At 44.0% G+C, this 15,702-nt stretch overlaps 1 protein-coding gene across 9 annotated transcripts in view; it reads right to left on the minus strand.

Annotated features, from left to right (window-relative positions):
* Positions 1-15,702, minus strand: part of LOC139581490 (mitogen-activated protein kinase kinase kinase kinase 4-like) — a 143,031-nt gene that overhangs the window by 121,559 nt on the left and 5,770 nt on the right. The window lies entirely within an intron of this gene.

Below are 15,702 nucleotides of genomic sequence, written 5' to 3' on the forward strand. Positions count from 1 at the left end.
ATATATTTGAGTTTCTTATGCAGTGGAGTGAATGTAATGACTGTGGTTTTGTATTCTCCTCATGACAACAGACTATAGTCAAACCAAGAGAGCTCTTATCATCCAGTATATGACAGCGCAGTTTTGCTCTAGATGCTAGAATAATTTATCCTCCAGGAGAGAGGAATGATCCTGACCTTTCATATGTGACTATGCTCACCGACAGAATGTGATACGACTGCTCATCTGTAATACAGCGCATTTGTAGAAGATGGAGATAATTGAGAACAAGCTTAGTAGCTAGTTTCCCATGTTACAGACAGGCAATGCTGCTGTACAAAAAAAACAATACATTATTTAAAAAAACATTCACTCAGCAAAGGTTAAAATCACACATTCATGGATATGTACATTTATAACAACCAAGCAATTTATTGGAGATAGGACAACTGTGACCAACATCCCCTTAACAAAATAAGAGGACAGAATGCAGAAGCATATGTGTCTCTTTTGCCTCAGTGCATTTACACAAAGGTTTTTTTCTTACTTTGTCATTATGGATTACCTGTCTAAGCATTTTAAGTGTACACAAGGAGATCAAAGACTACCAATGCATTCAGTTGTATCCAGGAAGACAATTTCACACAGCTATACCATGTGTGGACTACTCACTTCACCACAACACCACTATGCTCTCACAAGTCTGGTGTATTTGACCTTATTAACAAAAATGGAGAATGAGTGAAAATGCACAAGGAGAGAGAACACTTTTACTTCCCAAGATTCTCTATAATAAGGATATTGGAGATGTAGCTATCCATTATCTAGATACAAGCTACCCATCTTAAGCAGAGTTCTAATTCAACCTTGAAAACCCTGAACACATCAGGGAAAACCTAAAGAGAGTTTCTCCATTGGTAGCTTGCCAGTTTTGCTCCAATATATCCCAATGGCAATTGACAAGACACTCACTCATTCCATAAACGCAAGCTTGGGGAAAGGCATCAGTCACATAGTATTGTGCAGCTGCACTGTTACACAATATGCAAGTCTACGTAACCGCAGTCGTGCACATCCACAGAAATTTGGGATCCTTACTCACTCACATATCGATCCACAGATTGGCTTGAAATAAAACCCTAGACTGGGTTCAGTATTACTGCTAGACTACCAGAAAAAAGGGTTCCAAAAGGGTTCTTCAGCTGTCCCCATAGGAAAAAATGTTTTTGGTTCCAGGTAGAAGAACACTTTTGGGTTTCAGGTAGAACCCTTTTAGGTTCCATGTATATCTGGAACTAAAAAAGGTTCTTCAAAGGATTCTCCTATGGGGACATCCCAATAACCCTTTTATGTTCTAGGTAGCATCTTTTTTTTGTAAGAGTGTACTGTACATGTTGCAATAAAATATAAAAAAACAAGCAAAAAGCAGTGCCTTTGAGTATAAGCATGTGTATTGCTATTTCCTATTATTGCCTGCCCACGTTATCTGTACGTACAGAACCAGTCAAAAGTTTAGACACACCTACTCAGCTTCATAAGGTAGTCACCTGGAATGCATTTCAATTAACAGGTGTGCCTTGTTAAAAGTTAATTTGTGGAATTTCTTTCCTTATTAATGCGTTTGAGCCAATTAGTTGTGTTGTGACAAGGTAGGGGTGGTATACAGAAGATAGCTCTATTTGGTAAAAGACCAAGTCCATGTTATGGCAAGAACAGCTCAAATAAGCAATGAGAAACGACAGTCCATCATTACTTTAAGACATGAAGGTCAGTCAATGCACAGTTTCTTCAAGTGCAGTAGCAAAAACTATCAAGCGCTTTGAAGACACTGGCTCTCATGAGGACCGCCACAGGAAGGGAAGACCCAGAGTTACCTCTGCTGCAGAAGATAGGATCATTAGAGTTAACTGCACCTCATATTGCAGCACAAATAAATGCTCCACAGGGTTCAAGTAACAGACACATCTCTACATCAACTGTTCAGAGGAGACTGCGTTAATCACAGACAGTGTATTGCTGCAAAGAAGCCACTACTAAAGGACACCAATAATAAGAAGAGACTTGCTTGGGCCAAAAAACACGAGCAATGGACATTAGACCGGTGGAAATCTGTCCTGGTCTGATGAGTCTTAAAACCTCTTGACGCTAGGGGTCAGATTTTTTATTTTATTTTAAATAACGTTCCCAAGGTAAACAGACTATTTCTCAGGTCCAGATCATAGAATATGCATATAATTTACAGATTAGGATAGAAAACACTCCAAAGTTTCCAAAACTGTCAAAATATTGTCTGTGAGTATAACAAAACTGATTCTGCAGGCGAAAACCTGAGGAAATCTAACCCGGAAGTGATTATTTTTGTATTTTTTTAAATCTGTGTTTCCTTGCCCGTCTTTCTTCCATTTAAAGGGGTATCAACCAGATTCCTTTTCCAATGGCTTCATCAGGCTGTGACCAGGCTTTAGACATAGTTTCAGGCTTTTATTTTGAAAAATGAGCGAGATTTTTCAAAAGTAGTCAGGTGTCCTTTGATTAGTTCCTGCGCGCGAGAGGGGTAGCTCTCCATTTTCTTTCTCTCTTTTATTGAATAGGTTACGGTCCGGTTGAAATATTATCGATTATGTTTGTTAAAAACAACCTGAGGATTGATTATAAAAAACATTTGACATGTTTCTACGAACATTACGGATACTTTTTGGAATTTTCGTCGAATGGAACAAGGCTTTGGTTTTCTGAACATAATGCGCAACCCAAATGGCGTTTATTTTAAATAAAAGTAATATTTATCGAACAAAAATAACATTTATTGTGTAACTGGGAGTCTCGTGAGTGCAAACATCCGAAGATTATCAAAGATAAGTTATGAATTTTATTGCATTTCTGACTTTCGTGACCATGCTAATTTGAGGCTAGCTGTTCTAGCATTGATTGATACACTCACAAAAGCTTGGATTGCTTTCGCTGCAAAGCATATTTTCAAAATCTGACACGATAGGTGGATTAACAACAAGCTAAGCTGTGTTTTGGTATATTTCAATTGTGATTGCATGATTATAAATATTTTTTGTAATATTTTGCGCCCTGCAATTCAGCGGTTGTTTAGGAAAATGATCCCGCTAAAGGGATCCGTAGCGCAGAGAAGTTAATTAGAGATTTCTGGTTCCAACCGCTCTGTCTCTGTGAGATGCAGAGTAGGAGAACGGATGATCTCTGCATGTATGGTTCCCACCATGAAGCATGGAGGAAGAGGTGTGATGGTGTCGGGATGCTTTGCTGGTGACACTGTCTGTGATTTATTTAGAATTCAAGGCACACTTAAACAGCATGGCTATCACAGCATTATGTGTGTGCTGCATCAAATAACCTGGCCTGCACAATCACCTGACCTTTAACCCAATTGAGATGGTTTGGGATGAGTTGGACCGTAGAGTGAAGGAAAAGCAGCCAACAAGTGCTCAGCATATGTGGGAACTCCTTCAAGACTGTTGGAAAAGCATTCCTCATGAAGCTGGTTGAGAGAATGTCAAGAGTGTGCAAAGCTGTCATCAAGGCAAATGGTGGCTACTTTGAAAAATCTAAAATCTAAAATATATTTGGATTTGTTTAACAGTTTTTTGGTTACAACATGATTCCATGTGTTATTTGATTCCATATGTGATCCCATATACAATTAACACACTACCCTTTCCCACCTGGACAAAAGGAACACTGTTCATTGAGAATGCTGTTCATTGACTACAACTCAGCTTTCAACACCAGAGTGCCCACAAAGCTCATCACTAAGCTATGGACCCTGGGACTAAACACCTCCCTCTGCAACTGGATCCTGGACTTCCTGACGGGCCACCCCCAGGTGGTAAGGGTGATCCTCAACACTGGAGCCCCTCAGGGGTGTGTGCTTAGTCCCCTCCTGTACTCCCTGTTCGCCCACAACTGCGTGGCCAAACACGACTCCAACACCATCATTATGTTTGCTGACGACACAACAGTGGTAGGCCTGATCACCGACAATGATGAGACAGCCTATAGGGAGGTGGTCAGAGACCAGGCAGTGTGGTGCCAGGACAACAACCTCTCCCTCAATGTGAGCAAGACAAAGGAGTTGATCGTGGACTTCAGGAAAAGGAGGGCCGAATATGCCCCCATTAACATCGACAGTGCTGTAGTAGAGTGGGTCGAGAGTTTCAAGTTCCTTGGTGTCCACATCACCAATGAACTATCATGGTCCAAACACACCAAGACAGTCGTGAAGAGGCATGACAACACCTTTTCCCCCTCAGGAGACCGAAAAGATTTGGTATGGGTCCCCAGATCCTCAAAAAGTTATACAGCTGCATCACCACCTGGTATGGCAACTGCTCGGCATCTGACCGTAAGGCGCTACAGCGAGTAGTGCGTACGCCCAGTACATCACTGGAGCCAAACTTCCTGCCATCCAGGACCTATATACCAGGCGGTGTCTGAGGAAAGACCCAGAAATTGTCAAAGACTCCAGTCACCCAAGCCATAGATGGTTCTTTCTGCTACCGCACAGCAAGCGGGACCGGAGCGCCAAGTCTAGGACCAAAAGGCTCCATAACAGCTTCTACCCCAAAGCCATGAGACTGCTGAACAAATAATCAAATGGCCACTCTGACTATTTACATTGACACCCCCCCATTTGTTTTTTACACTGTTACTACCAGCTGTTTATTATCTATGCATAGTCACTTCACCCCTACCTACATGTAAAAATTACCTCGACTAACCTGTACCCCAGCACATTGACTCCGTACAAGTACCCCCTGTATATAGCCTCGTTATTGTTATTTTATTGTGTTACTTTTTAATAATTTTTTACTTTAGTTTATTTGGTAAATATTTTCTTAACTCTTTCTTGAATTGCATTGATGGTTAAGGGCTTGTAAGTAAGCATTTCACAGGCGGATGTGACAAATAAAGTTTGATTTGATTTCATAGTTTGGATGTCTTCACTATTATTCTACAATGTAGAAAATAATAAAATTAAAGAAAAACCCTTGATTGAGTAGGTGTGTCCTAACTTTTGACTGGTACTGTACTGTAGGACATCAATATGAGTAGAGACTAGAGTGTTTGGCGGTTGGGCAGACAGCAGCATGCCACACCATGTGAACAGAACTCTGAAGTAGACACTCAGCACCAGGTTCAATCAGGATGTGGGCCAGGGTTCCCCACGAGCACAGGCAGGAGTTAAAATGGCCACAGCTTCCTGTGCCAGCACAGCAGAGTGAGAGAGCAAGCACACATGGAAAATAACAAGACCTCATCTAATCGAATTGGATTAAAATCTGATTCTCTTTTACAATAACAATGGGCTGAAAACTGTTGGGCCAATGACCATATACAAACAACAGAGTTCTAGGCAAATCAGATTTTTAACAAACGTTTTACAAAATTACAAACGTCTATTTCTTCTGTTAAAAATGTATTAGTTGTGGCACATTCTTGCTTTGACCAAAATTATTCTTAAACGTTTAGGCTGGCTGTGTTCCATTGCCACAGGCTATTTTCAAAGGGAAACACAATTGAAGTTAGTTAATAAACAGGGGAAAAATGCTTTTGGTGGCCAGACAATTCACCAATAGTTGTGGGCAAGCAATGCAAGGTACAGTATTATTTTAATTTATTTTACAATATACAGATGTAGGATCTTAATTTGATCACTTTTTTGTTGCTGAGAATTTTACTGCACCGCAGGAAATGCAAACTTGTAGTGTATTTGAGTTTTTAAGTCTTCTAAAGCTTGTAATTTCCACTTGGAAAATTCAGACTTGATTTGCCCTCATGAAAAAATGTATCAGCCACTACAAAAATGTCCATTCATAATAATCCCCATAATATTTAACATTTCCTGTTTATGCAGGATTATTTTCTTGCTTGCAAACTGGCTCAAATTAAGATCCTACATCTGTAAGGGAACAATTCCTAGTGTTAGTGAGATATGAGACATTGAGACCTTGAACATGCATAACATACAGTAGGACAATAGTTATAGGTCTCACTCTCACGGAATCACTGCAGAAGTAGCAGATCATTTGATTTCCCATTTCAAAATGCTTATTGTAGTGTGCCAGCAAATCCTTTGAATAACATGTCAGACTAACATGTTCAAAAACAATACATGTACTTATTAATGTTGTAAAAATGTTGTAAAATTGATTTTCCCAAAGTCATTATTATTTCACAGATAATGAGTGCAAGCATGTGCATATGATCCGAAGCAGGCCATAAAGAGACTGCATGAGAGAGATGAGAGCACATTCCTCCTGCTGATCAAAGGAGAGGAGAGAGAAAAGAGCAAACTGTCCACTAATCAGCCCGAGGCTCAAACCCCTACAACCTCTTCAGCATTCCACACAGCACACAGTGAGCCTGCTCTCTCTGAAACACATTCAATTTGTGGGGGGGGGGGGGGGGGGCAAAAATCACTTTCTCCATTCTAATAAAGAGACACTCAAGTCAGAGTTTACCTGAGGATTTTTTTCAGGAGTGGTGGAAAAGCTAGTGTATGGGGTTGGGGTTGTGGTAGTGGGAGTGGCCAATGGCGTGCTCTCCAACCTAAAATTTTAGAGCCTATTCTCTTGGCCACAGATACAAAGATTTTATGTTTTAAAGCTACAATATGTAACTTTTTGGGAGACATGACCAAATTCACATAGAAATGTGAGTTATAGATTTTTTAATTCCGTTGAAAGCAAGCTTAGGAATTGGTAGATCTGTTCTATGTGTGCTATTTCTATGCTTCCCATTCTGAAGTTTCGTTTTTGAGTCTTCCTTTCGGTTTTGTACACCAGCTTCAAACAGCGGTTTAGATGATACAACGATTCTCTACACAATGACAGCTTATTTTGTCACATAAACTGAAATTAGGCAAACTATAACCAGGAAAATGGTAGAGCGATTTTTGCATAGTGCTTCTTTAAAACTAATTTCCTGCAATTCTACACATTAGAAAATATTACAGTTTTAAAGCTACACTATATATACAAAGTATGTGACACCCCTTCAAATTAGTGGATTCGGCAATTTCAGCCACAACCATTTCTGACAGTTGTGTAAAATCGAGCACACAGCCATGCAATCTCCATAGACAAACATTGGCAGTAGAATGGCCTTACTGAAGAACTCAATGAATTTCAACGTGGCACTGTCATAGGATGCCACCTTTCCAACAAGTCAATTCGTCAAATTTCTGCCCTGCTGGAGCTGCCCCGGTCAAATCAAATTTTATTGGTCACATACACATGGTTAGCAGATGTTAATGTGAGTGTAGCGAAATGCATGTGCTCCCTCTGCTGTTTCCTGTAGTCCACGATCATCTCCTTTGTTTTGTTGACGTTGAGTGAGAGTTTATTTTCCTGACACCACACTCCGAGGGCCCTCACCTCCTCCCTGTCGGCTGTCTCATCGTTGTTGGTAATCAAGCCTACCACTGTAGTGTCGTCTGCAAACTTGATGATTGAGTTGGAGGCGTGCATGGCCACACAGTCATTGGTGAACAGGGAGTACAGGAGAGGGCTGAGAATGCACCCTTGTGGGGCCCCAGTGTTGAGGATCAGCAGGGTGGAGATGTTGTTTCCTACCTTCAGCACCCGGGGGCGGCCCGTCAGAAAGTCCAGGACCCAGTTGCACAGGGCGGGGTCGAGACCCAGGGTCTCAAGCTTAATGACGAGTTTGGAGGGTACTATGGTGTTGAATGCTGAGCTGTAGTCAATGAACAGCATTCTTACATAGATATTCCTCTTGTTCAAATGGGATAGGGCAGTGTGCAGTGTGATGGCAATTGCATCGTCTGTGGACCTGTTGGGGCGGTAAGCAAATTGAAGTGGGTCTAGGGTATCAGGTAGGGTGGAGGTGATATGATCCTTGACTAGTCTCTCAAAGCACTTCATGATGACAGAAGTGAGTGCTACGGGGCGATAGTCATTTAGTTCAGTTACCTTAGCTTTCTTGAGAACAGGAACAATGGTGGCCAACTTGAAGCATGTGGGGACAGCAGACTGGGATAGGGATTGATTGAATATGTTTAATTTGTTTGGGAGCAAGACATCCGGGACGGGATGGTTTTCTTTTTGTAATCCGTGATTGTCTGTAGACCCTGCCACATACGTCTCGTGTTTGAGCCGTTGAATTGCGACTCTATTTTGTCTCTATACTGACACTTTGCTTGTTTGATTGCCTTGCGGAGGGAATACCTACACTGTTTGTATTTGGTCATGTTTCCAGTCGCCTTGCCATGATTAAATGCGGTGGTTTGCACTTTCAGTTTTACGCGAACACTGCCATCAATCCACGATTTCTGATTAGGGAAGGTTTTAATAGTCACAGTGGGTACAACATCTCCAATGCACTTCCTAATAAACTCACTCACCGAGTCAGCGTATACGTCGATGTTATTGTCTGAGGCTACCCGGAACATATCCCAGTCCACGTGATTGAAGCAATCTTGAAGCGTGGAATCCGATTGGTCAGACCAGTTTTGGACAGACCTAAGCATGGGCGCTTCCTGTTTTAGTTTCTGCCTATAGGAGGGGAGCAACAGTCATGGTCAGATTTGCCGAAGGGAAGGCCGTGTATGCATCGCAGAAGTTAGAATAGCAGTGGTCCAGTGTTTTGCTCGAGCGGGTACAACAATCAATGTGCTAGTAGAATATAGGTAGCCTTGTTCTCAAATATATACACGGCTGTGACTATAATCAAAGAGAATTCTCTTGGGAGATAATGCGGTCGGCATTTGATTGTAAGGAATTCTTGGTCAGGTGAACAAAAGGACTTAAATTCCTGTATATTGTTATGATTACACCATGAGTCATTAATCATGAGACATACACCCCCACCCTTCTTCTTACCAGAGATATGTTTGTTTCTGTCGGCGAGACGCATGAAGAAACCTGGTGGCTGTACCAACATATCCCGAGTGAGCCATGTTTCCATGAAACAGAGAATGTTACAATCTCTGATGTCTGTCTGGAAGGCAACCCGTGCCCTAATTTCGTCCACCTTGTTGTCTGGAGACTGGATATTGGCGAGTAATATGCTCGGAAGCGGTGGATGGTGTGCTCGCCTTCTGAGTCTGACCAGGAGGCCACTCTATCTGCCTCTCCTGCGGCGACCGTGTTGTTTTGGGTCGGCCTCTGGGATTAGATCCAATGTTTAGGGTGGAGGTCCGAACAAAGGATCCGCTTCGGGAAAGACGTATTCCTGGTCGTAATGTTGGTAAATTGATGTTGCTCTTATATCCAATAGTTCTTCCCGTCTGTATGTAATAACACTTAAGATTTTCTGGGCTAACAATGTAAGAAATAATACATAAAAAAACAAATTGTTTCCTAAGGAAGTGAAGCGAGGCGACCATCTCTGTCATGTAAGATGCAAGATGGCAACTGTAAGAGCTGTTATTATGAAGTGGAAACATCTAGGAGCAACAACAGGTCAGCTCTTAAGTGGTAGGCCACACAAGCTCAGAGAATGGGATCGCAGAGTGCTGAAGCGCATAGTCCGTGAAAATAATCTGTCCTCGGTTGCAACACTTCCAAACTGCCTCTAGAAGCAACGTCAGCACAAGAACTGTTCGTTGGGAGCTTCATAAAATGGGTTTCCATGGCCGAGCAGCCGCACACAAGCCTAAGATCACCATGCGCAATGCGAAGTGTTGGCTGGAGTGGTGTAAAGCTCGGCGCCATTGGACTCTGGAGCAGTGGAAACGTGTTCTCTGGAGTGATGAATCACTCTTCACCATCTGGCAGTCGGACGGACTAATCAGGGTTAGGTGGATGCCAGGAGAACACTACCAGCCCCAATGCATAGTGCCAACTGTAACATTTGGTGGAGGAGGGATATTGGTCTGGGGCCTTTTTTCAGGCTAGGCCCCTTAGTTCCAGTGAAGGGAAATCTTAACACTACAGCACATTTGTGGCAACAGTTTGGGGAAGGCCCAAATGATCTAATCTCATGCAATGAACCTCTCATCACAATACACTTCTTATCCACACCTTAGTAGTGTTGATAGAAGTGCCACTGCCTTTCTTCTGATGGAAATCTGCTTTTTCTCATTCACTACTTCATGTTTTTCTGCCTGTCATTAGATACAATGTGATAGGGGGAGAGAGGGGCTTCACAGTATGGTTAGGGAATAATGAGGAAATCCCCTTTTGGACAGAAATAGCTCAGCAAGAGACCGGCTGCCCTCTCCACACCTCCCACTGAGGTGTGGAGCCAGTTCGGGCCAGTTCATAGCATCAATGCCTTCCTCTTGCAGGAACTGCTGACACACTCCAGCCACATGAGGTCTAGCATTGTCTTGCTTTAGGAGGAACCCAGGGCCAACCGCACCAGCATATGGTCTCACAAGGGGTCTGAGGATCTCATCTCGATACCTAATGGCAGTCAGGCTACCTCTGGCGAGCACATGGAGGGCTGTACGGCCCCCCAAAGAAATGCCACCCTACACCATGACTGACCCACCGCCAAACCGGTCATGCTGGAGGATGTTGCAGGCAGCAGAACGTTCTCCACGGCGTCTCCAGACTCTGTCACGTCTGTCACATGTGCTCAGTGTGAACCTGCTTTCATCTGTGAAGAGCACAGGGCGCCAGTGGCGGATTTGCCAATCTTGGTGTTCTCTGGCAAATGCCAAACGTCCTGCACGGTGTTGGGCTGTAAGCACAACCCCCACCTGTGGACGTCGGGCCCTCCCTCATACCACCCTCATGGAGTCTGTTTCTGACCGTTTGAGCAGACACATGCACATTTGTGGCCTGCTGGAGGTCATTTTGCAGGGCTCTGGCAGTGCTCCTCCTTGCACAAAGGCGGAGGTAGCGGTCCTGCTGCTGGGTTGTTGCCCTCCTACGGCCTCCTCCACGTCTCCTGATGTACTGGCCTGTCTCCTGGTAGCGCCTCCATGCTCTGGACACTACGCTGACAGACACAGCAAACCTTCTTGCCACAGCTCGCATTGATGTGCCATCCTGGATGAGCTGCACTACCTGAGCCACTTGTGTGGGTTGTAGACTCCGTCTCATGCTACCACTAGAGTGAAAGCACCGCCAGCATTCAAAAGTGACCAAAACATCAGCCAGGAAGCATAGGAACTGAGAAGTGGTCTGTGGTCACCACCTGCAGAACCACTCCTTTATTGGGGGTGTCTTGCTAATTGCCTATAATTTCCACCTGTTGTCTATTCCATTTGCACAACAGCATGTGAAATTTATTGTCAATCAGTGTTGCTTCCTAAGTGGACAGTTTGATTTCACAGAAGTGTGATTGACTTGGAGTTACATTGTATTGTTTAAGTGTTCCCTTTATTTTTTTGAGCAGTGTATATACAGTTGAAATCGGAAGTTTACATACACTAAGGTTGGAGTCATTAAAACCAGTTTTTCAACCACTCCATACATTTCTTGTTAACAAACTATAGTTTTGGCAAGTCGGTTAGGACATATACTTCGTGCATGACACAAGTAATTTTTCCAACTATTGTTTACAGACAGATTATTTCACTGTATCACAATTCCAGTGGGTCAGAAGTTAACATACACTAAGTTGACTGTGCCTTTAAACAGTTTGGAAAATTCTAGAAAATTATGTAATGGCTTTAGAAACTTCTGATAGGCTAATTGACATCATTTGAGTCAATTGGAGGTGTACCTGTGGATGTATTTCAAGGCCTACCTTCAAACTCAGTGCCTCTTTGCTTGACATCATGGGAAAATCAAAATAAATCAGCCAAGACCTCAGAATTCTTTTTTAGACTGTCACGACTTCCGCCGAAGTTGGCTCCCCTGCCTGTTCGGGCGGTGCTCGGCGGTCGTCGTCACCGGCCTACTAGCCGCCACCGATCCCTTTTTCGTTTGTCTGTTTGTTTTGTCATATTAGTTTCACCTGTGTTTCTGTTTTCGGTTAATGAGCTTCCCTATATTTAGTAGGTAGATCCGTCCTTGTTTTGTGCAGGATTGTCTTTATTTTTGTTACGTGTGTGCATTGTAGGCTGAGGTGTATTTTCTTTCTTTCACTTGACACCCTGTGGTTTTTGGGTTGTCACGTTATATGTCCGCGCCCTGTATTTGTTGGGCTTATATTTTGTGTGTGCCTTATTAAAGAGCACTATACCCCCAGTGGAACTCTCTCTGCGCCTGATTCCTGCACCCACCTAGTCCCGCGTGACATAGACCTCCACAAGTCTGGTTCATCCTTGGGAGCAATTTCCAAACGCCTGAAGGTACCACGTTCATCAATACAAACAATAGTAGGAATGGGCCAAAATTCACCCAACTTATTGTGAGAAGCTTGTGGAAGGCTACCCGAAACGTTTGACCCAAGTTAAATATTTTAAAGGCAATGCTACCAAATACTAATTGAGTGTATGTAAACTTCTGACCCACTGGGAATGTGATGAAAGAAATAAAAGCTGGAGCAGAGGAAGGCTCCGGCCATGGAGCAGGACTGGCCGCCGTGCCTGGACTCGGCACCGGTACAGAGGAAGGCTCCGCCTTGGAGCGGGACTGGACGCCGTGCCTGGACTGGGCACCAGCGCAGAGGAAGGCTCCTGCCATGGAGCAGGACTGGACACCGTGCCTGGACTGAGAATCGGCGCAGAGGAAGGCTCCGGCCATGGAGCTGGGTTGGACGCCGTGCCTGGACTGGGCACCGGAGCAGAGGGAGGCTCCGGCCATGGAACTGGGTTGGACCCCGTGCCTGGACTGGGCACCGGCGCAGAGGAAGGCTCCGGCCTTGGAGCGGGACTGGACACCGTGCCTGGACTGGGAATCGGCGCAGGTCGCATCGGACTGATGACACGCTCCTCAGGTCGAGTGCGTGGAGCCGGCACAGGACGCTCCCGGCTGGGGAGGCGCACTGGAGGCCTGGTGCGTGGAGCCAGCACAGGTTTCACCGGACTGATAACACGCTCTTCAGGGCGAGTGCGGGGAGCCGGCACAGGACGTACCAGGCTGGGGAGGTGCACTGGAGGCCTGGTCCTGTAGTGGTGGGATATTCTGTCACGTTCGTCGTATACATAATGAGCGGACCAAGGCACAGCGTGAGTAGAGTTCCACATATTTATTAAAGTGAACCTTCAAAAACAACAAAGAATAAACAAACGTGCAGTTCGTAGCGCACATAACACTAAACCAAAACAATATCCCACAAACGCAGGTGGGAAAAGGACCACACTAAATATGATCCCCAATTAGAGGCAACGATCATCAGCTGCCTCCAATTGGGAACCATACTCACACCAACATAGAAATTCAAGACTAGAACACCCCCTAGTCTCGCTCTGACCTATTGCACCATAGAGAACCCCAAAGGTCAAGGCGTGACAAATAAATGATTCTCTCTCCTATTATTCTGACATTTCACATTCTTAAAATAAATACATATATATACATTTTTATATATGCACAAAACAATTTAGGCAACAGGGATCTTGATCCAGGAGGGGATTGAATGTCTCTGATGTAACCAAGAAGCTTGATCTTGACATCCAGCAACTTAGCTAGCAAGTTAGCAAACCAAATGCATAACTGGAGCCCCGAGCTGGATATAATTTATTTGACACATCGTAGATTTCTTATACACTGAACAAAAGTCTAAACACAACATGTAAAGTGATTGGTCCCATGTTTCATGAGCTGAAATAAAATATTGCAGACATTTCTCTCAAATGTGGACAAATTTGTTTACATCCCTGTTAGTGACCATTTCTCCTTGGCCAAGATAATCCCTCCACCTGACAGATATGGCGTATCAAGAAGCTGATTAAACAGCATGATAATTACATAGGTGCACCTTGTGCTGGGGATAATAAAAGGCCACTCTATTATGTGCAGTTTTGTCACACAACATAATGTCTCAAGTTTTGAGGGGGCGTGCAATTGGAATGCATACTGCAGGAATGTCCACCAGAGCTGTTGCCAGAGAATTGAATGTTCATTTCTCTACCATAAGCAACATCTAACTTCATTTTTGAAAACTTGGTAGTACATCCAACTGGCCTCACATTCACAGACCAAGTATATGGCGTTGTGTGGGCAAGCGGTTTGCTGATGTCAACATTGTGAACAAAGTTCCACATTGTGGAGGTGGGGTTATGGTATGGGCAGACATAAGCTACAGACAACAAACACAATTGCAATTTATCAATGGCAATTTCAATTTATAAAGAAACTGTGACGAAATCCTGTTTGTCGTGCCATTCACCCCCCGCCATCACCTCATGTTTCAGCATAATGCACAGCCACATGTCGCAAGGATCTGTACACAATTCCTGGAAGCTGAAAATGACACGACAGCGTGTTCCAGTTCCCCCTAATATCCAGTAACTTCACACAGCCATTGAAGAGGAGCGGGACATCATTCCATAGGCCACAATCAACAGCATGATCAACTCTATGCGAAGGAGATGTGTTGCGCTGCATGAGGCAAAAAGTGATCACACCAGATACTGACTGGTTTTCTGATCCACGCCCCTCCATATCTGTATTCCTAGTCCTATAGATTAGAGCCTAATGAATTTATATTAATTGACTGATTTCCTTATAAAAGGGTATATCGCCCAACACCTACCCACTACCACAGTTCCTACCCCGCGGGCATAGGGGGGGGCCTACTCCCGTTCCCTACCCAAACACAGGCCTACTCGGTAGCTGCATCTCAAATGGCACCCTTTTCCCTATGGGCCCTGGTCAAATGTAGTGCACTAAATAGGGAATAGAGTACCATTCGTGACGCATCCAGTGAGCCCACATCTCAACACCAGGACGGGGCCCTTCCATGTCTCTTTCTCAGAGCTGAGGGGACTGGGATACAGTAACGCCACCACATCCAGGCAGGTGTCCCAGTGGTTTGAACAGCGGCTGAGGTTCAGAAATCAATTTCCTCTCCCTGCCTGCTTCGTGATGATTCCCAACATACTGGGACTTTCTCAATATCTGACCTGAGAGGCACACAAGTGGCGATGCCCCTCCAGTGCTGCTCTGTCGCTGCAGTACTAGCCTGGCTTTAACCAACTTTTTCACACTTCATGAGTTTGCATTTCGCAAGACAGGGAAGTGCCCATTCAAAAGAAGAATACACCCTAGATATAGTCAGCCTAAGAACAATAGGATGAGATATTGCTATATGGACTGAGACAGTTATCTTCAAACAATAAGAATGTATTGCTAAACCAAATACAACATGTCAAACACTGACAATGACACAATTTACGCTACGCCTAATTACTTCAACACTCTTGAGTACTGTATCCCCAGAAGACACAGATGAGATCACTGATGCAACAGATCACAATCCATTTTCATTCTTACTAAGATGGTTAGTTACATGATAGGGTTCACCCTGGAATGAGTGAGAGACTCTATCACACAAGCTCCTCTCTGAATGGACCATCCTATTCTGCTGCCAAACTACATGAAGCCCCAGAGGATAAACTACCTTGGGGAAACTACTCTCATCATGTGACCCCTTGCTAACAATCCACCCTTTTAACCAGCATTGATGGGTCTCTGTAAGATTTACTATGTTAAGAAAACCATTACTCTGATGCCTGTAATGAATGCAAAGATGAGGCCAGACACATAACCCCCTGGAAAACATGATGAGGACATACCAGCTGCTTCACCCTAAAAGCTGAGGAGATTAGGAGCGGTTCTAAAATGAAGACCACCACTGGCCGTCAGACACATGACAATAACAAGATTATCC

The sequence above is a fragment of the Salvelinus alpinus genome, chromosome 7 (assembly GCF_045679555.1).
Source record: "Salvelinus alpinus chromosome 7, SLU_Salpinus.1, whole genome shotgun sequence".
NCBI lineage: Eukaryota > Metazoa > Chordata > Actinopteri > Salmoniformes > Salmonidae > Salvelinus > Salvelinus alpinus.